Raw genomic sequence first — 21,281 nt, 5'->3', positions numbered from 1 at the left:
AGATTAAATGAGTTTATAAATTGATTGGAGTTCAACGGATTTAAGGATTTTAGCCCTTTTATTGTTTTAGGACTAAATTTGAATTAAAATGTTATCTAATATAAAATATGCATTTATTAGTGCTTACATAAAATTATACGACATCGTAATAGCCGTGCAATAATTATTTTTTGAAAGTCAACAATAAATAAATGCTGTTATTTAATTGTGCGAAATAAATGCGATGCGTGTGCATAAGATGGTAAAAAATGCCGAAATGATTATAATGCAAATTATAATAATATAGGTAATAATAATAATAATAATAATAATAATAATAATAATAATAATAATAATAATAATAATAATAATAATAATAATAATAATAATAATAATAATAATGTAATAATAATAAAAATAATAACAACTAGTGCCAAAATAATAAAACGCCGGCATTAATAAAATCTAATAATTATAGTAAAAAATATAAATAATTATTTCTTAAATTGCTAAAAATACTAAAAATGTGAATAAATATTTTGGGGAAGACGGGACAAAATTGGGTGTCAACAACTTGTCCCTCTTTGCTCGGTGATGATGAAAGAATTTTCGGGCAAAGACGTTGACTCAGTAGCCTATTTTGTCCCGGCTAAAGGATTTGGGGGACTAAGGCAAGAAATGTGAAAGGATTACGAAGATTATGGCCGAACTCCGGTCTCCGAGTTGCCTACATATCTCGGGCTGCACGAGAATCAGGCCGCGTGTAGTTCTGGGATAACTACGACACCTATGAAAGACGAATCCCGATTGGTGCGAATCTTTGCAAAATATTGTCCCAGTGTCGAATTATGGAGACACTGGGTATTATGGTAGAGACTTGAAAATTCTGAAAATTGGATATGCTGGAATGCAGGCGGAATAGTTGGAGACGAGTGTTCGAGGTAGATCTTCGACCCTTGTCGGGAAGTCTGATTTCCTTCCCAACATATTGCCCCAGTTCGCTGCCGAAGAAATAGTTTCACGTTGCGCTAAAGTTCCTGCGAAACTTTAAACTAGATAAAATAGTCAGTAGAAATAAATATCGAAAATAAAGCGATGTAAAATAAATCCGCAAAAGAGCTGCAGTGATTAAAATGATAGCCTTGCTGAGGCTGATGCAAATGAGGTTCTAGGCCGATGATTCATGAGAATGATGCCTTTGGCGATGATTAATGAGGCCTTAAACCGGATGGGCTATTTAAGCCGAATGATAGATGAGGCTTTCTAAGCCGGTATGATGCGATGTGTTTGCAGGGCATTTGAAAGTAATAATGCGATAGATGTGCAGTGCATTTGCGAGCATTCGCAAGACATATGTAATGCGGCGTGCGTGTGTGTTTGCGAGCATTCGCAAGACATTACAAAGTATTTGAATGCAAGGCAGGTGCGGTGCGTTTGCGAGCATTCGCAATGCATTTGTAAGCAATAAAGCAATGCATGTGCGGTGCGTTTGCGAGCATTTGAAAAGGCATGTGCGGTATTTGAATGCAAGGCATGCGGTGCGTTTGCGAGCATGATGCGGTGCCTTTGCGAGGCACTTGAATGCAAGGCATGTGCGGTGTGTTTGAAAGCAATTCGCATAAGCAATGAATGCAATGCACGTGCGGTGTGTTTGCGTGCAATGATGCAAGATATGTGCGGTGCGTTTGCCTTTATAGGGCATTTGAAAGTAATAATGTAATGCAGGTGCGGTGCGTTTGCGAGCAATGTGATTTGTTGCATTTGCTCGAGAGGCATAATTGAAATTTGCGATAGTGCATATATGATGCGGTGCCTTTTTAAAAAACGATATGCAATGCGCGTGCGGTGCGTTTGCGAGCAATGATGCAATGTATGTTAGGTGTGTTTGAAAGCAGTAGTGCATGTGCAGTGCGGGGCATTTTCGTGCATAGTGTATTTGAAAGTATTTATGCGAGGCATTAGAAAGCAATAGGAAATATTTGTGCGTCGACACGTTTGAAAATCATTGCAAAACTTAAGCATTAATTTATCGTAAATCTCGAAAATTATTGATACTCGAGAGGCATAATTGTTATAAGAAAACTCAAACCGTTCGACGTGCAATCCTTGCAGGGCTGCAAACATTATATATATGGGCTTCCGCAACTTGGAAATCTGCATCCAAAGGAAATTTGTAAGTTTGCAAAGCCGCAAACATTATATATTTCAACTTCCCAACTTGGGGGGGGGGGGAGGTTGATTCGCGTTGGCTTTGAAGATCTGGCTCTTGGCGCTTCATGCTTCCAACTTGGCCTGGACTTGTAACCTCCGCCTATTTCTAAGTCTTGGCCAATTAGCAAAACTATTTGAGTGAAAATCATATTATTTTACAAAGAAATATGCATAAAAAATATGTATATAGATGATAAATAATTTTGCTGAAACTTGGAACTGCGACACATTGTGAAACGAAGCGAATGCCCTTTCTCTCAAAGTCCTTCCTTTGCCTGATGACTCTGTTGACCATATACTCTTCATATCTTTCGATGCCGTTTTGCGATGATGCCCTTTTAAAATTTGTCCCAGTTTCTGGCGTAGGAGGATATTGTTCTGCGATGCTGCCCCTTAAAATTTGTCCTTGTGGGCGGATATTTAACAAATGACGAGACCGAGCCTTACATAGGCTGCCTACGTATCCCACTAAGGGAATCAGGTCAAGCGTAGTTCAGAACATATAAGGCAAAATAAAATTGAGATTTTCTAATAATGTGACCGAGGCCTATGTAGGCCGCCTACGTATCCCACCGTGGGAATCAGGTCAGGCGTAGTTCATAACATATAAGAAAATAAAATTAAAATTTTCTAATAATGTGACCGAGGCCTATGTAGGCCGCCTACGTATCCCACCACGGGAATCAGGTCAGGCGTAGTTCATGTTACAAGCAAAATGAAAAATTTTCTGGAAATTCCTGACTTAAAAGATCAAACCCGATATAAGTTTCTTACGTGTCCCGCCGAGGGACCGTAATTTCATTACACAAAAAGACATTGCGAATATTACATATAAAACAAAAGATAGCTCCTAAATGTGATATTTACGGATAGCATTCCGCATCGATAGTTTTCGGCTACACTTTGCCATCCGTTTCTTCTTGTTAAAAAGCTCTAGCCATTTCGCTCTCGTGCTCGGACACGGCGTATCATCGTAATGCCATGCGAACACGTCTATGTATTGTTTCAAAAGGTTGATCAATTCCTCCCTTTGTGACGGAATCAAATGGACGCTAATCCTTGTTTCTCTCGCAATTTCTGAATCTCCCAAATTTACAGTTTTTGTTTCAACCAAATTTGGTTTCGACTCGTTCTCGAAATGTTCAAATTCTTTAGTTAATTCTTCAGGCTGCATGTCCTCTTCGTATTCTTCGGAGTCTCGTTCGGCATTTGCTAAGGGCTCGCTTGTTTCATTACGTGTCACATTCACAGTATTAGCAGATTTACTAGTTTGATGGCTGAAAGATAAAGATTAATTAGGTAAAGATAGAATAATAGATAAAAAGCATAGCTTGATTTTGGCATTTGAGCTTTCAAAAGTTTAGAGGCAAAAAGTAACAAAAGCATAAACACGATTCAGGCCTCAATTTTGAATCGTGTTGTTTCATCAAATACAAATTTCCTACCAAGACTCCCGGAGAACCGGGGGCGGGGTACAAGTCCAATTGTTCAAAGTGCATCCAGGCTCAGCATTCCAGATAGTCGGGGTTTCAGAGCATTCATCTGAAACCACGTTGCATTCAGCTTCCCCCTCGGCGATGAATAAATTCTTAAAACTTTCCACGAGGCTGTCTTCAGGTTCTTCTTCTGATGCTCGGGTGGCGGATGCTTTGAGAAAGGACCGATTCGAATGAGGGGAACGGATTCGGTTCTTGGACAAGGGAATGTCACATTCTTCTTCTTTTGGCGTAATTACGGGCGCGTACGATAGTCCCTTCCGGTACGTTACATTCCGGGTTACATTCTTCATCAATGACGATCATGTTCACATTTGCATCACCATGATTGGGCAGAGGGTTGTCGTTTATATTTGGGGGAGCCCCTTTAGCTGGATGACTCCTTCTTTGATCAACGCCTCAACTTTATCTTTAAGAGTAAGGCAATTTTCAATATCATGTCCGGCAACTCCTGAGTGGTACGCACAATGCTTAGTCCCGTCATACCATCCGGGGAAGGGGATTAGGAACTCTCCCTTGAATTGGTTGGAGTATCCCTGCGGTTCTCAATCTTTCATATAATTGGGCTAAGGGTTCGGCTAATGGTGTATAAGTTTTAGTGGGTTTTCTTTCAAAGTTTGGGCGAGATCTGGGTGTATTTTGTGGACGGTTCGGTGATTGATATTGGGGTTGAGGTGAGTAGGTTGGGTGGTATTGTGATGGGCTTTGATGGGCGGGTGTTCGAGGTGAATGATATGCTGGTTGGGTATGGTAAACAGGAAGGGGAGTAGGTGGAGGTTGATAATAAGGCTGAGGGTTTGGGCGTGTTGGCTGTAGTATGAAGATTGAGATGGAGGGTATTGGTAGGTTAACATTTGGTTTGGTCTTTGTTCTTGGATGGTCATAACCGCGGACACTCCGTCCCTCTTCCTCTTAGCTGCATCTGATTGAATTGCCTTACTTGTTGCTTGCAAGGCTGCTAAATTTGTGATTCTGCCCGTCTTGATACCTTCTTCTATGAAATCTCCCATCCTGATAACTTCAGAAAACTTTTGCCCGATGACACTTATCAACCTTTCATAGTATGTTGCATCTTTTAGAGATTGTACGAAAAGCGTCGTCATCTCACTTTCAGCCATCGGGGGCTGGACCTTTGCGGCTTCTGCCCTCCACCGCATAGCATATTCTCTGAAAGTTTCTGTTGGCTTCTTTTCTAACTTCATCAAATAGAATCTGTCTGGGACAGTCTCAGTGTTAAACTCTAACCTATCCATGAATTCTTGCGCCATTTCTCCCCAACTACGCCATTTCTGCGGATCTTGGCATGTGTACCAATCAAGTGCTTCTCCCGTCAAGCTCCTTATAAACAGTTTCATCCTAATGGCTTGATCTTTCCCTACTCCAACAAGCTTATCACAGTACGACCTCAAATGAGCTCGAGGATTTCCTTTTCCATCGAACATATCAAATTTCGGCACTTTATATCCCGCAGGCAACTCAATGTCGGGATGAATACACAAATCCTCGTATTCCAGTCCTTCACATCCTTTGTGGGTTTGGATGCTTCTGAATGCTTCCTTCAGACTGCGAATCTCTTTTGCAACATTCTCATCCGCTCTTGCCCTAGCTTCCCTTTCCATCTCCTCATAAGGATTGGCCTCCGGTTGTTGTACTGTTTGTAATGTGGTAGTGAAGGGTTGAGCTTCCGCTACATATAACGGTGGCACATCTTTTGCGTGTTATGGTTAGCGGTGTGTGCCAAAGGTATGTGTTGAGTTGCTTGGTAGTTTTGGGTAAGTGGGGTAGTTTGGTTGAGGAATGGGGAGTGGTGAAGGGTGGCGGATTGGTTTGTTGGAAGTTAATTGCTTGTTGGGGTTGGCTTGTTGCGGGTCATTTGGTTGCGGGATGGTTTGTTGTATGTTGGTTTGTTGCGGGGTGGTTTGTGGCGGGATGGTTTGTTGCGGGTGGATTGGTGGTGGAATGGCTTGTTGTGGATTTGATTGTTGTGAGATGGTTTGTTGCTGGCTAGTTTGTTGTGAATCGGTAGTATTTGGATGGCATGTGTAAAGCGGAGGATTTGCGGGAGAGGGCTGAGGAGCGGGCGAGTCAACAGGTGAAAAAGATGGTGGAATTGTCACATTTGTTCTTTGTTCGTGGTGAGGCGTATTGAGGGTGATGGATAAATTGGTAAGATTTCGCAGTCGCTCGATCTCAGTTTGCATATTGGCTATTTGCTGCACCAGTTGGGCGATGAGTTCATCGTTCCCTCCTCCCGAAGCTTCGGGTTCGTCTCTCGGAAGGGCGACAAGTCCCAAGCCAGTCTGTTCGGATGCCCCTGAATCATTCATATCGCTGGATGCTCGTGTCTTTGATCTTGTAAAGTACGGGTGGTCCGCTAGTTCGCAGCCAACACGAATCAACCGTTTGGGAAAATAATCAAAATAAAAGGAAAACCTTAAAAAAAAAATGAAGAAAACCGCGTTAGTATAGTGCGAATGACTGCTGCTGAAAATAATGCGAACATTGAGCAAACAATGTCGAAAGAAACACATATTGCATAGCAAACAAAACACATTTAGCAAACGAAACACATATGGCAACAAATCAAATAGTAAAAGGGAGATATAGCAAACACAACGCGACCTATTATGCACGGGACCTCCTTTGTGCCAGAGGTAGGCCTAACGCGGATTTGAAGGATAAAATATGCAATTATATGTCATCCCAATGTGCTATTAATTGAAAGCCCCAAAACATACAATGTTTAGAAATTTAAAAACCCCAATACAAAAGTAATTATTACAATTACTACTTGACTCTCATAAGCTAATTAAAATGAGGAAAGCCCTTCGTTACTCTTGAGCCCCTTATTTGCTTGGATTGAATGCCCGATCTTTCGGCGATGCATGATATGGCCAGAACTCCTCCCGTTTGATGCCTTCTTGACGTAAGTGTCTCCTTGCTCAGCTAGTAGTGTATCTAATTCTTGCATGCTTTGCTCGTAATTAAATGCCTGCTGCTCGTATTGTACTGACTCGTGGCTGCCTGCGTATACAAGCGATTAGTTCTACCTAAATAGCACATGGTCCACATAACACGCATGTTTATCCTTCAAATCAATGCATATAACATGATAATCGTCGCTTGGGGTCATGGACCCACTCGGACATTTGGACGAGGTTGACTAATGGACTTAATACACCTTGGGTATTAAGCCTCCTAGGTTCGTGCATGCTCTTAAAGAGGGTTTTGGTTTAGCTCTATCTTAAGTTTTCTAAGATTTGGCTTCCTAGACGCAAGGTTCCCCAAGCGGACAACTTCGAGTGAGAAAGTCCGCGGTCACCGAATTGGACACCGCCGATCGCTAAATCCACAACTCTCCAACTAAATTTTGGGATTTTAGTAATTTGCGGTGCGCAAAACACACCCGCGTGTACGTGTGATAGTGTGAGTTTTCCAGAAATGGAGGAAATATGAACGGAATGCCAATTTAATAAAAGCAAAATAGACATATTGCATGGCAGAGACAAATAAGGCACAAATTAATAATAAAAACATTTAAAAGCATATAAGGCAAAATAAAGAAAAACAAACAAAACATCCAACAAATTATTAATTAACCTAAGTCTGTTGTGGTTTAGAACCTAATTATCCCCAGCGGAGTCGCCAAGCTGTTATACCCCATTTAAACGGGTTAAATTAGAGTACAACATATTGGAGATTCCTATTTTTGTTTTATTTTAAGGAGTCGCCACCTAATTAATTTAAGGTGAATTAGGGCACCTAATTATTAACTAAGGTAAAACCTAACTAAACCTCCGTTAATGGTCCGCTTAATTTTAATTCTAGGTAAGGGTTCTAATTATCCTAAAGGGAAGAGGTTAGGCATCCTCTAGGATCCGTTAACTACGGTTTACCGGCCAAACTTAGGTTAATTAATTAAGATTAAATATAGTGCTTAAATTTTAAGAAAATAGCTTACAAATATTACTAAGGTTTTAAAGGAAAATAATATTAGCTAAACTAACTTAAAGAAAATAATAATTTATGAAAAGAAGCTTTAAAATGGGACTAATGCCCTAAAACTTAAAAAAATATTAAGATCTTAAAGAATAAGATAATGATATAATATTTTTTAAATAATATTTCATAAATATTGCTAGGCTTTAAAAAAAATGCTATTTAAAATAAAGACTTATACCAAATATATAATTTGCATAAAAGGGAAATTTCAAATGCCATTTAAAAATAAAACTTACAAATGCTGCTAAGGTTTTACATAATAATGCTATTAAGAAAAAACTAAAATTTACAAAATATAATGGCTTGCATATAAATAGAAAAAAAGAAAGCTTAGCAAAGAGTTTAAAATTTGAAATAAAATTATGTTATATGAATATAGTAATGTAGAAAATCTAGACTTATTAAATAAAAAAAAAGGGTAATAAGTTTCCTTTCCTTTTATTATCTTTTATTGTAACTATGCTTAAAATATGTATAGTTTGATAAATTTAAGAAATATATTTCATAAAATATCTTGGAATATATATTTGTATATTAGGGATGTTTTGAAATCTTAAGATAGTATTAAAAAAAAAATTCCATTAACTCAAAAATATATAAATATTTGCAAATAATTATCTAAAAAATATAAGTATTATAAATAATTAAGATAATATAATTTTAATATAAATGAAAAGAATGAAGCCTACGGAATTAATTATTATTTTCCCTTGAATTAACTACCCATTACTAAACTAAACCCACTAATTTTGCTAGAATTCATCTAAGTAAAAAACAAAACATAAAGGGTTAGTTGCATAAATACAAATTAAATGCATAAAATGAAATGGAGGAACAATGATAATTAAATGGACTCGGCCCATTTTAAAAGTTTCCATGACATTTGTATGGGCTTTGGCCCGAAAATTTTATATCCACTTTTGCCCAATTCACACCTATTGGGCTTTGGCCCAGAATTTCGGTTTTGCTATTTTTTTCTTTGCGGACAAAGGCTGGACAGGGAGGCGGAATAAGTTATGTTGGGCTTTTAGCCCAACACCGAATGCGGAGGAGACGAGTCCCTCGGACTCGTATGCGAAGGTCATGCATAAAATGAAAGGAAAAGGATTAGTATCTAATCAATGAAAAGTTAAATATATAAAATATAAACTTAAGACAATTTCATAGATTATGTATATATATTGTATATTTGAGTATACCTCATGTATACACATTCATAGGGATATATAGAAGGTTAATATTGGAAAGCCACTCATATATCTTCCCGATGTTGCACAAGTTCCAAGGATTTCATGAATCCCAGGCATGGCTAACAGGAGGGTTCAAGCTTGATCCATAATGACAAGTATCTAATCTCCATATTAATGTTCTAATTAAGATATACTCTAGACCATAATAAATATAATAGCATTTTGAACCCACTAATGGCTTGGGACAGTGCTGTGACAACAAATCAAACAAACCGAGAAAATGATTCAATTAGACCATAGTGATGGCAAAATTAAAAAAACTCATAGTAGAACTATAATGTCATTTGGACATATGTCCAATCTCTCATAAATATTTAGTCAAAGTCGTAGGTGTTTTCCCTAACATTCAGCAAGCTCAAAGAATGTCATAGCAACAACTTATCGATGTAGGATTTGTTTCTTAAAAAAAAAAAAAACTTTCACGAAATAACATCATATTCAAAAAGAGAGAGAGAATATTTAGAGAGACAAAACTTCATGGACTATAGTTTAATTATGACCAAACAAGTATAGGCATGCCTCAAGTAATCAAGATAAGTAACAATCTTAAAACATTTAGTTCAAACTAACGGGAATATAATTTTACAATCATGGTTTTAACAGACTAGATAAACCTTGATCACAAGAAAGCGCTAAATCTTTTGGACAAGCTATTCTTTAGTTTAATCCTTTATATATCATGGGAAAACATTTTAAACTCGGGACAATCTCAAAATCAATCTTTTTTTAAAACATCAATAATGGACATCTAAGTTATTTTAATAAGAAACTTGGACTTCCTAGATGATTGAACCCATTATGCTTATGATTTGAATCCAAATTTGATTTCCTTTAAGCTCATTAATGAATCTCTTGAATAAGGAAACACACATGACTTTAAGCAAATCGCTAAAGTGAAGTAGATTTTTAAGCTAAATTAGATGACAAGATCGGACTAGTATAGCTTTAAATTAAACCAAATATTCAAGATTAGGCATGATTCAATTAAACAAACAAACTCCCGAAAATGCTTAGCTAAATCCCAGATGCCTTTAGATGTATAAATCAAATGGACTTCCAATTACTAATTCTCCTATAATTGCTTAAAGAATAAGCCAAGACTACAATGAGTAATCTAAACTCCAAACTAAACCATTTAAATCAACAACCATGATTAAACTAATGCTATTTTTAGACCATACTAATGATTTAGACTTCTTACAAACAAATGATTAAACTTAATCAATTTAGTCCAAAAACATATGAATCTCCACACATACTTAAAGACTAATCACGAAAAACGTTAATTAAAACTAAAAGGACGAAATTGGGCTACACTAAACATCATAATAGCCACTAAGCTAACATATAAACATGAACAATATTAAACTAACATCTAAAAATCAATGTTTACATAATTAACTAAACTAACCATTAATTTATCAAACACAAATGTTTAAACACACATAATAGAATAAATTTATCTATCGACATTAAAACAATATAACTAAAAACTAACAAACTTAATCTAATCAATGGAACGATGAACTAAAATAACTAATTAATAAAACACGACTAAAATAGAAAAGTAAAAGAGGGAAGGATGAATCACCTTCTTCGGGTGCGGCAAAATGGGTCTCGAATCTTCGATCTACTCGAACACCTCAAATCCCGAATTAGTATAACCTCGAATTCAAACAAGATCAATGGGCGAAAACAAAAAAAAAATTTAGATATTTTTTAACTCGATATTCAACAATGCTAACTACTAAACTAATATTTTAGGGAATTTTGGATGACTAAAAAAAACTTATGTTTTTTGGCTAAAGAGATTTTCTAATTTTTTTTTTTGGGAATTTCTCGGCTAAAAAAAAAAAAAGCTCCCTTTTGACCTCAAAAACGATTATTTATAAGAAAAGTCTAGGGTTTACTTTTGAAATTGAAAATTTTGGGCGGGATTTTTTTATTTTTCAACAACGTTCTTGTTCAAATCCAAACGTTAAACTCCTATGACCATTGAGATCGAGAAAAAGAAGGGAAATGGACAAAAACCCATTAAAACCTCTACCACGAAAATGACAAAAAGAAAAATAAAAAAATTTTCAAGCTCACAAATGGACAAAATCTTATTAAATGGTTTCGGATACAAAGGATAAAAGAAGAAGAAAACAAAAAATTATCCTTTCGAAGGTTGAATCCGGATGAGGGAGGTACGAACATTAATTTTCCTTCCTAAAATGGCCATGCACGGCCGGGAAGAAGTGAAAGTCGACCGTCAACCTTGCCATTTTGCTATTAACGGTGAGAGAAGAGAGAGAGAGAGAGAAGAAAGAGAGAGAGTGGAGAGAAGAGAGAGAGGGGGAGGCGGATGAGGAAAAGAAAGAACCCTAGTGGTTTCTTTTTAACTTGAAAATGCGGGTCGGGTCGGGTAATGGTCCGGGTATTAGGTTTAAAAGTGATTTTGATGGTTAATTGGGCTAAGATTTGGGTTCTAAATTAAATAAAAGCCCTTTTCAATTAATGATGTATATTAGGTATTTTAAATATTTATTTAGTACGTATTTATTAAAATGTTATAAAATAAAATATGCATTTATTAGTGCTTAAAAAGATAAAATTATATGACGTCGTAATAGCCGTGCAATAATATTTTGAAAGTCAACAATAAATAAATGCTATTATTTAGTTGCGAAAAAATAAATGCGATGCGTGTGCATAATGCGGTAAAAATCAAATTTGATAATGTAATAATAATAATAATAATAATAATGATAATAATAATAATAAAATAATAATAATAATAATAATAATAATAATAATAATAATAATAATTGTGGTAACAAAAAATAATAACAACTAGTGACGGCAACAAAATAATAAAACGCCGGCATTAATAGAAGCTAATAATTATAGTAAAAATATATAAATAATTATTTCTTAAATTGCTGAAAATACTAGAAATGTGAATAAGTATTTTGGGGAAGGGGGACAAAATCGGGTGTCAACACACCATCTTCTGCAGGTAGAATTAATTCTCATACATAGTGTTCAGTGAGCACTTTTTTTGTGTAGCTTATAGTCAATTGCTAAATTTGGTTCATAGAAGATATTGAATTTGAATACTTCTACATATCATTTGTTGTCTTTGTACTCACTTTTGTTCTTTCTTTGCAGCTCTTTGGTCGTCCTCAATGGCTCACTGTTAGATGGCGATCACATACATATGTAAACAAGGTGGTATTTTTTTTTAAGTTCCACAAAATTTTTACTGATTACACAGAAAAAAAAATTCAAGCAAAAGTAATAATAACCGATTTCTTGAATGATTTGTTAAGCTTTTATCATCCTTCTGAGTTATTTGATGGTTGTGAAAAGCAGGTTAAGGAGGAACTAGAGGAGGGAGGCTGCCAATTAAGTACGGGTTTGTGAAGTAAATTTTGTATCAATGAATGAAGAAGGTCTGGTTTGGTTTTTAGCATTTTGAAATCCCTCTACTTTCTCCATCTCTGGTTATGCGTTTGTGTGAGAGTTTAATTTCCTATCCTTATTTTCTTTTATCATATGGTATATAGGTATCAAACTGTTGGAAAAAAAAAATAGGCATACAGTTCATTTAGTGTTTACCTAAGAAAAACCTTCTATCAGCTTCATTTCACATAAGTTAAATAATTAAAAAAGATTCTATTTACATCTTAAAATCTTTTGTACTTAAGGTCCTTTAGTTTCATTGGATGAAGAGGCTCATTTATGCTAATCAAATTAGTACTCGTGCGGAAGTATTTCCCCTACCTGACAGTGTTCAACACACACGCGATGATAAAAGGTGTTCTTTACAGACATATGGCTGAATACAAACCCAAAAAACCTAATAGAAGGTACGAGTTTGCTATAAATAATTTATGCTCTCTTTTAACAATAGTTTGTCTATAGTGATTTAACTGTTGTATGATTAGAATTTCTATTGCTTTGCTTAAAGACAAGGACAATTCACTATGGAGGAAAGTCAAGAAAACAAGGAGTCTATGATATGAAATTCTGAATTCTTAAAACTGCAACAGAGAGGAGTGGAATTACTGCCAATGGCATAGCAGTCAGTGTGCTTATTGTTCCCAATGAACAGATAACCGACCTATTGGTAAATTTACTCTTTGTTTAATTCTCTATGCAGTAATGTATTGAAATTCTATAGAGGTCCCAGATATTTGAAAGATACTGGTTTTGTAGCTTCTGATTTGTGAATGAAATATTATTACTCTTTCATGGAAAAAAAAAATCTGCTCTCTTTAATTGATTTGAACTGTTAATATTTGTGTAATCATCTTAGGTTGGAGATAAATAAGTTTGTGGAGGCTTTCATCACATTCAAGAAGTAACAGAATAAAGTAGAAAATATAAAAGTTTGAAATGTACTATGGACTGAAATCAGCGCCCAAGGTTTTTATTTGAGAATGTAAATAAACATAATCGTCGTTTTCACTGGTAAAAGAGAAGATCTCAAATGATAAAAATAACTATTAGAAGAATATGTAGATTTTATAACAAAGTAATAAAAGAGCATCTAGACAAATTCAAAATCGTAAATAATGGATAATTTAGTATATGAAAATAAGGAATAGAAAATTTATTCGATGACTATATGATTTGTTTCCTTTAATTTCACATTTTTATTGGGTATATCTCATTGAAAATGAGACGCAAGTTGGAATTATGTTTAAACACCGTGATCTATTGGTAATGGTGGATTGCATTTGCAGTATAGCAATGGAGCATGGAAGGATGGCTTTACAACATTTAGACTTGGTTGACAAGAAATATTCTGTGAAATATCATTGTAAGTCTCTGCTTACTGTCACTTTAAGTTGGTGAATAAGTTGAGGTTGATTGATTGTTTCACTAATCTCCCTAAAGTTAAGCAGACTAATATCGTAGAAAGTCCATATGACTTTGATATTGCAGATTATCTCACTAATGTGCCTTCTTTCTGAGGTTCCTCCTAGGACCGCGATTTCAACATTTTTTTTTTTTTTTATAAAACCCTACCCCCACTTCTATCTTTTTTCGATGTCATCATACTTCTATGGTTTATAATATCAGCTTATAGATGTTTTGCCAAAAGACTATATGATCTGGAAATTCTTCAGCTGCTTCATGATTTCTCAAATGGTTATGATCTGACATACAAATGTTTGGATTATTGGTTGTTAATACCTTAACAAAAAAACATGAGTCTTATTTCAATTTTTCATCCCGTGATTATCAATGAAAGAGAAGGTCCCTAAAATTCGATTTGGCCTATTCGATAACTTTGTTCGATTTCCGTAAAATTCCTATTTGTCTGAGATTAGCACTACTGTTCTAATCTAGTAGCCTGGAATTTTTATGTTCTTCTAACATCACAATATGGAGAAGTAAATGAAGATGTTCCTCCTACCGATATTGTTCATACAGTACCAACAAATGGGTACAATACGAGTTGTTTGGATACACACATTATTTCATAGGTATTGTTGGTGTTAGATGTTGGCTTCTGTAGTCTTTTCAATAACATTTGATTTTGGCGTTGGCTTACACAGGGATTGTTGCGCTCACAATTCTGCGAATGAAGATAATGATCACCGGAGCAATTCGCCAAGCAAATCATCATCCTCTCTTGTGGAAAGATCTTCAACTACCTCTTGAAATAGTACTTCAGTGGGATAAGCTCAACAGAAGTTCAAGAAAATTATCGTTATGATCCTTATAATAGAGATATATCCTGGATTATTTTCAGGGGGAAAAATAAGTTTGTGAAGTTCAAGTGTCTCCAAAGTTTAAAATTCCAGTTTAAGGTGATTGTTATAATAGTTGCACATATTAGTTACATACAAACATAGATGAGATGTGGTGAAAGTTGCATAGTCCCAGTACCTTCTTGGTGCAATTGTTTTGTGAATAAAATTACCTTATACAAAATTTTCATGTCTTTGATCTGTGAACTTCTGAATTTAAGTTTCTTTGACATTGACAATGATATAGTTCAGAGCAGCGTTTTGCACAATGCCATAAAGAAGATTTCAGAAGTTACTCCAAGAAGTTGGATCACAAATTTATTTAATTGGATAGTACGACATTGATGGTTGTAAGTGCATGATGCTTATGTTTTTGTGCAATCAAATGATTTATAGTCACCTTGACAGAATGTTTTGATGCTAAAAAGTAATTCATCTATGTTAAAACTATTACCATCCTTTAAAATAAAGTTCTTTAGTCACATTTATGATATAATTAATTATGTTGTACCTAAATATATATTGATTAAGAAGAGTACGCTTGTGTTCTGCTAGCACTATTCAATATGATGAGAAATTAAAGATAACATTATTGCAATTATCTCTCTCCACTCTTATTTTCTTTGAAACAATACGCGCATCGCGCGGGTACATATACTAGTATTATTAAAAGCAGAGGAAGAAGCACCACATTAAGCCAAGTGACATATGCAGATTCAGACATGTGTACAATTTTAGGACAAAGCTCCAAAAGATTTGGAGTTTGAAAATATTAAAAAAAAAAAAAAAAATCTGAACACACACGTTCTTGAACACGAATGGCCTACTTTTGTGGAACTATATTTTCACAAATTACTCGCAGGAGATAATTGCACATACAAATAATGCCTATTTTTAAAACACACGTTCATAGCCTATTTTTATTGCACTATACTTCCACAAAATACTCAGCTTTTAAATTATTGTTAATTATTGCAACAACAGCACAAAGTTATAAACCACCAACTACACTCCCACTTCCCCAATTCTCTCAACTGCACTTGCCACATTAAAATTTGAATTCAAAGCAGTTACAACTGCTACGATTTTTCTCTCTTCTTTTCTTACCTTTTACTCGATTTGTTTAATAATCCAGCAGCACTTTCGGCAACTTCGAACTACCACAGTTCTAAGAAAAATCTCTTCTACATTGAAAGCAAGCATATTGATTTGGGTAAGGGAACTTTCTTTTTTGTAAATAACACTTCTTCATCTCCTTTACGTTTTAAATTTTGTTTACTTTGTGTTTATAAAAATAATATTATTGTTCCTGCAGGAACATGTTGCCCAGATTAAAGTAGTTTCGCTTAAAATCTCCTCTTATTTTAACTGCATCTTTTGTGGATTCTTCGTTCTTCCTCTAAATAAGCTCATTTTTTTTTTTGGTTTAATTTCAGGCGCAATAGGGATTATTACCATTGATAAAGTCAAACCATTTACTAATAAAAAAGATCAACATTGTCTACTACCGAAAAAGGAAGATACTTCATATGAAGAAGAAAAGGATTGCGTTGATTCTACTACCGGTTGGCGGTTGCGTGTATCTTAATTTCAATTACCCGATTCGTGCGTTCTTCTTCTATATTTTCAAACTTGCATATCAAACGTTGGTTCTTATGCTCATTCTTCATTTGCAAATCTCTAATTGCAACTAATACTTATTACAGAATCCTGAGCCTTCAGTGGGACTTTGATACTGTTCCAAACAAAAAAATAGCGGCATGAAGTGAATGTTGGTAAGATACACTTTAAATTATAGCATGATATTGACTTCCCGAGAATAAACATTCTCGGGAATAATATTGAAAACCATCCAAGTCCAAAATAAATGCTCAAGATGTTTAGAAAAATTTCTCTTATGAAAAGAGAAACATTTAATAACATCTATATTTCCACAAAATCCAGCTAGGAGGTAGCTGCTGGTCCTTGACGATTTAACACTTTGCAAACTGTCTTTTAATAGGAGTCAAACTCCGATGCAGATGCTCAGGCGAACTTGGCCGTTGAACTTGCTGGTGAGAGTTTACACTTGGTTGTAGACCTGGAGTTGGTCATTTCGTGTCGTCATCATGTTTTATCTAACTTCATGTGTTAATGCAGATGGTCAAATTCAGGAGGAGGTAGAGAAATGACAGAAGGACACTTGACTTTATCGTCGTCCATGGCAGAAAAATGTAGTAACGGTACAGAAAAAAGGTATCGTTACGAATTTTACAATTAGTTTTAAACTACACTGTTTGATACGTGTTGGTATCGTGCGTAAAGGTATTAATTTTTTATTTTTTTTAATTACAGCATTCCTAGCTAGCTTGATCAAAAGAAAAAACAGAACAATGTGTAAGACTCTGCGAGCAACATAGATCATTATATTGACGGTAAATTGCAATTATTTAGCCTAACACCTCCAAGTGAAAGAATTGACTGGATTGGTTTCAGTCAACTGGAGTACATTATTAGGCCCAACCATAAATACGTAAACAGCAGCCAAAAAGTGTTAGGGTTATAAAAATCATAGGAATGATTTATCTCGCTTCCTAAACGCTGTGGTATAACTCATATGTATTAGAATTAGGATATTGTTTTACAAATGGGACAATTCTTATTGTCAACCCTGCAGGTTCATGATTTGCTAAATCTTTTAAGATTCAATCATGAGATTAACCATGAAGCTGAAGTTGAAGTTGAAGTGGAGAAAGAACAACAGCTCCTTCTAAACAGTGTCATGTGGAATGAAGGTCTGCTTTTCTCTGAATAAGTATATCATAATTGACTCGGTGCAACTGATTTGTCGGTGACAGAGGTTTGATGCAAATGTATGCTCATCATATTGGTATCATTTTTCATGTAATAATTTTTTGAACTTTATTTTAGTTGGCGCTACTCTTCACATTGGTAGTTATAGATATGTATCAGGTCTTCTCGATTTTAACATGACCTTTTTACAGCTCATCCCTCATTAGATATGCCTATGTTGTTTTTGATACTCTGCCTGAGTACACATACACATATGTGCGGGGTTATTGGTGAACTATTACGTTTAATGTGCGGTTAGCTGTCATTATAACTCTTATGTTTCCGTTACTCTTTCGTTTAAGGTTGCACCATCAATTTTTTGCAAATAGAAGTCTGAATGGGACAATTTTTCTCTCTTTTTTTTTTTTTTTTTTTTTTTTTTTGATGGATTGCCATAGAAGAGGGGTCTACGGTCGAATCCTATAGAGAATTAGGACTAAATAAAGAACTGTGGCCGCGTACCTCTGATAAATTACTCTCTTCAATATATGGTGTTACTCTCTATCGTGTGTTCATGTTCCTTATTGATTTGTTGAGGAAATAATCTTAAATCCCAACTTTATAACACGTAAACAGAGAAAGGGAGTCTTTGATTTAATAGACCAAATTAAAGTTTACCTATATCTTATGTGATATGGATGGTAAGACAAAGGTATGATGCTATATCTTTAGGTGTCGCTACTTTGTTAGTGTTAGTATATGTGTCATGTGTGTATGCACGTTCGAATGTTCTGAGTATAAAGTGCAGCATGATTATCCGCTCGAGAAGTTGCAAGTATTCTTTTTCTTCTTTTCACATCAGCATTCTAACAGGCTATTTACTCTTTTACCCATAAATCGGATGTCCAAACTTTACTATCATTCTATTATAACCGAAAATCATACGGCAATAATTATGTGTGTGTTTTGTGTGTGTGTCTAATCAAGTTTATCACACCGTTTCTATCTTTATCGAGATGTGCAAAGAATGTGCTAAAGATATATGAACAAAACTCGTGCAAGTTTGCCATGGCATATGTGGCTTGAAGTTGATGGGAACACATAGAAATATCAAACATATAAAAAAAAAAAAAAAAAAAGGCAGTTTATTGCATTTCTTTTTGAAATTTCCTAAGCAATTTTAATTTATTTATAATTGATTAGGATACCAAGGGCTTGATGTGCTAAATATTGGATCCTAAAATTAGAAAGCCAGCTATTATCAAACATTGCTGCTATACATAAACTAATGCATCCATGTGAGAACTATTATGCTTTAAATAAAGTTCTTCGATCACAATTATGTTAAGCTAATTATGTTGTACCTAAATATTATTTAAGAATAGTGCACTTAGGTTCTTTACCGTGATGAACGCATAAATTATATTGTGAAATAGCTTCAACTTTCAATATTTGTTTTCTTTACTTCAACATCTGCACACGGGGGTGCCTCAAAGATATTGAGATGCAAAGTTATTTAATTTTCTTATAATCCATTTTATGCCAATAAACTTGAATTTTTTTCCTTCAAAATTACTAATAGAAATGAAAAACTAACAAAAATATATTAATAGTAAAAATGGGGCTCTATAAGTCAATAGCAATCAACTTACGGTAAAAAAGAAAAGTTGTCATTCCCTTTTTTTTTTTAGCAACAATTTGAATCTTTTCAAGCTAACACATAATATATTACTATAAGTAAAAGTGGGACTCTCATAATTATGAGTCCTAAGGCATATGCCTTAGTGACCTTAGGGTACAGGCGTCCTGTCCGCGCAGTATGGGGATGCTTATAGTATATATAAAAGCATGAACTTTAGCTTTGTTCTTGGGCCAAATATCTCTATAAAAATATGTCATTTGTCAATTTATGAAAATTTCTAGACAACTCTGTTAATGAAAGACTCCTATTTTTTCTTAATATAAATTAGACTCGCAAAAACTCCTGCAGAGAATGTGAAAGAACGTAATTTTTACATTTAGCTTAAAATAAGATAATAATTTTTTTTTTTTTGTAACACCTTCCGCGCATCGCGCAGATACTATACTAGTATATATAAAAGAGACATTAGCCCGGTGATGTGGCGCTCTCCGAAGGCAGAATACTTATTTATCTTTATTCTCCTATTTTTGACTTTTTTCCTTCTTTTGTACAATTTATGCTACATTATATGTTAAAAAATCCAAAATGTCACCTCATTTAAGAAAGGGTGTAACTTTCCGTTTATCATGTCGAGGTTACCTACCCAACAATTGTAACGTTTGTAACTATTTTAATCAGACGGGTCTCTTCTAGCAGGCCCTTTTAATGTTCTTGTGTCCTGTCTCTGCTTTTTCCTGTGTTTTGCTCCAAGCATGTCTTTTCCATGGAAGAGTGAAGAAGACAATTATATCTCAATTCGTGAAAGGATATCATATTCAATTCGTTCTCAAAGCAGTGGTGGATTTCCTCTTATGGTGAAGACTGGTTCCCCAGTTCCCTTGTGGGGTCTCCTCTTTGCAGCAAAATTGACAAAGATTTTTTCCTTCTAAAATTGACAAAGATCATTTTCAAAGGACAGAGGCTTTGCAGCATCTCTTCATCCTTGGAATGCTTAGCGACTTGCAAATTAAAGCCCTCATGATTCAGGCAGTCAGGCTTCAATGAGAATCTCCGTGGCACCGAAAATTAATGGGTACCATGAAACCCAACAGACTTTTGGAGGTGTTCGAGATGCGATGAAGTTAAAAGAAAATAGATCTTTTACATTATGAGTACTATAATTATATCTTATGTTATTTGTTACAATAATTTCTTAAGTTTCAATAAAATGCGATAACACGATACTCGATATCTATAAATTGTGCTAACGTTATGCTCAATAAAAAACAACCGATTCTTTTGGATCATCTACATAAAAGTCAAATTCTAATCATTCTTCCAAAATTGTCATTCTTTCGGAAAAGTCGAGTCTATGTTTCACGTTGAATGTTAAATTAGCAAGTTGTTTTCTCTATTGTGTTTTGATTCATAGTTGTTTCTTAATTTATAGGCTTTTGAACGGTCTCCTACATGTTACAGGTCTGGTATAAGTTAGTGCTGAGACAATATTTAATTTGAAGGCTCCATTTAGAAATAAAGAGAAAGAAATAGCATGCACATGGCTTCATCTTCCCGAAGCATTTCGTCGATAACTACAAGTTCAAGTCATCACATAACAATCCTTTTATGTTTCCAGTTTTCACTTGCCACAGTTAAAGAAGAGCTTTAACATATGTTTGAAATATATGTATTCTGTTGGGAATGGACAATGGTTCTCGAAAATTTCATATTTCTATCAGAAGATAGAGTAGAATTCTAATGTCGTCCAGTGCTTGACACAATGTTTGCAGTACAATCTCTGCCTAACCGCCCACCAGCGAAGGTAGCTTAAACGTAAAAAAAAAAAAAAAAAAAAAAAAAATGCTTGCAATAGGAATCTCAATTTTGTGGCCATAGAGGAGTTGATCGCGTTTTTCCAGCACTTACTTTCAACAAGTGCAGACATGATAAATAATTATTGCATATTATGTCATTTGTGAATTTTTGTTATGTTTATTTAGTGTTGTATTTACATTAATAGCTTTTTATAGAACTGCTTATTCTAATTTAGTACATGTAAGGTGTGGTGAATCCTTTTTTAAATAAAAAAGACAGAAGGATACGAGAAAAAATATGAAACACAAAATGTTCTACTTGTCATAACAACGATTAAAAAAAAGGAACACTTGCAAAGTAACAATTCGTGATTTCAGCCATACCTAAT

At 34.9% G+C, this 21,281-nt stretch overlaps 1 long non-coding RNA gene across 1 annotated transcript; it reads left to right on the top strand.

Moving 5' to 3' along the window:
- Positions 1 to 11,916: 11,916 nt before the first annotated feature.
- Positions 11,917 to 14,605, top strand: LOC132050913 (uncharacterized). The gene is made up of 6 exons (XR_009413521.1): positions 11,917 to 11,939; positions 12,092 to 12,151; positions 12,296 to 12,375; positions 12,714 to 12,792; positions 12,894 to 13,052; positions 13,672 to 14,605. It is a non-coding gene; the product is annotated as an uncharacterized LOC132050913 (long non-coding RNA).
- Positions 14,606 to 21,281: the final 6,676 nt, after the last annotated feature.

Source organism: Lycium ferocissimum, chromosome 3 (assembly GCF_029784015.1).
Source record: "Lycium ferocissimum isolate CSIRO_LF1 chromosome 3, AGI_CSIRO_Lferr_CH_V1, whole genome shotgun sequence".
NCBI lineage: Eukaryota > Viridiplantae > Streptophyta > Magnoliopsida > Solanales > Solanaceae > Lycium > Lycium ferocissimum.
Note: the sequence above shows the minus strand (reverse complement) of the source record. Positions and strands in the feature narration are given on the sequence as shown.